Raw genomic sequence first — 2,181 nt, 5'->3', positions numbered from 1 at the left:
TTAGCCGATACTAAATTCATAAATGAATACTTTTGTCACAAAACAATACTATTTTTAATTAATGAGTATTTTTCTTTGTGATATAAATTAGCCGATACTGAATTCACAAATGAATACTTTTGTCACAAAACAATACTTTTTTTTTAATTAATGAGTATTTTTCTTTGTGATATAAATTAGCCGATACTGAATTCACAAATGAATACTTTTGTAACAAAACAATACTATTTTTTAATTAATGAGTATTTTTCTTTGTGATATAAATTAGCCGATACTAAATTCATAAATGAATACTTTTGTCACAAAACAATACTATTTTTTAATTAATGAGTATTTTTCTTTGTGATATAAATTAGCCGATACTAAATTCATAAATGAATACTTTTGTCACAAATCAATACTATTTTTTAATTAATGAGTATTTTTCTTTGTGATATAAATTAGCCGATACTAAATTCATAAATGAATACTTTTGTCACAAAACAATACTATTTATTAATTAATGAGTATTTATCTTTGTGATATAAATTAGCCGATACTAAATTCACAAATGAATACTTTTGTCACAAAACAATACTTTTTTTAATTAATGAGTATTTTTCTTTGTGATATAAATTAGCCGATACTGAATTCACAAATGAATACTTTTGTAACAAAACAATACTATTTTTTAATTAATGAGTATTTTTCTTTGTGATATAAATTAGCCGATACTAAATTCATAAATGAATACTTTTGTCACAAAACAATACTTTTTTTTAATTAATGAGTATTTTTCTTTGTGATATAAATTAGCCGATACTAATTCATAAATGAATACTTTGTCACAAAACAATACTATTTTTTAATTAATGAGTATTTTTCTTTGTGATATAAATTAGCCGATACTAAATTCATAAATGAATACTTTGTCACAAAACAATACTTTTATTTAATTAATGAGTATTTTTCTTTGTGATATAAATTAGCCGATACTAAATTCACAAATGAATACTTTTGTCACAAAACAATACTTTTTTTTAATTAATGAGTATTTTTCTTTGTGATATAAATTAGCCGATACTAAATTCACAAATGAATACTTTTGTCACAAAACAATACTATTTTTAATTAATGAGTATTTTTCTTTGTGATATAAATTAGCCGATACTAAATTCATAAATGAATACTTTTGTCACAAAACAATACTTTTTTTTAATTAATGAGTATTTTTCTTTGTGATATAAATTAGCCGATACTGAATGAATTCACAAATGAATACTTTTGTCACAAACAATACTATTTTTTTAATTAATGAGTATTTTTCTTTGTGATATAAATTAGCCGATACTAAATTCATAAATGAATACTTTTGTCACAAAAAATACTATTTTTTTTAATTAATGAGTATTTTTCTTTGTGATATAAATTAGCCGATACTAAATTCATAAATGAATACTTTTGTCACAAAACAATACTATTTTTTAATTAATGAGTATTTTTCTTTGTGATATAAATTAGCCGATACTAAATTCATAATGAATACTTTTGTCACAAAACATACTATTTTTTAATTAATGAGATTTTTCTTTGTGATATAATTAGCCGATACTAAATTCACAAATGAAACTTTTGTCACAAAACAATACTTTTTTTTAATTAATGATATTTTCTTTGTGATATAAATTAGCCGATCTGAATTCACAAATGAATACTTTTGTAACAAAACATACTATTTTTTTTAATTATGAGTATTTTTCTTTGTGATATAAATTAGCCGATAACTACTTCACAAATGAATACTTTTGTCACAAAACAATACTTTTTTTAATTAATGAGTATTTTTCTTGTGATATAATTAGCCGATACTAAATTCACAAATGAATACTTTTGTAACAAACAATACTATTTTTTAATTAATGAGTATTTTTTCTTTGTGATATAAATTAGCCGATACTAAATTCATAAATGAATACTTTTGTCACAAAACAATACTATTTATTAATTAATGAGTATTTATCTTTGTGATATAAAATTAGCCGATACTAAATTCACAAATGAATACTTTTGTCACAAAACAATACTACTTTTTTAAATTAATGAGTATTTTTCTTTGTGATATAAATTAGCCGATACTGAATTCACAAATGAATACTTTTGTAACAAAACAATACTATTTTTAATTAATGAGTATTTTTCTTT

This window comes from Ctenocephalides felis, unplaced genomic scaffold, assembly GCF_003426905.1.
Source record: "Ctenocephalides felis isolate EL2017-DRISC unplaced genomic scaffold, ASM342690v1 CF-g0.4_SCAFFOLD_01886, whole genome shotgun sequence".
Taxonomy (NCBI): domain Eukaryota; kingdom Metazoa; phylum Arthropoda; class Insecta; order Siphonaptera; family Pulicidae; genus Ctenocephalides; species Ctenocephalides felis.
This window is presented reverse-complemented; position numbering follows the sequence as displayed.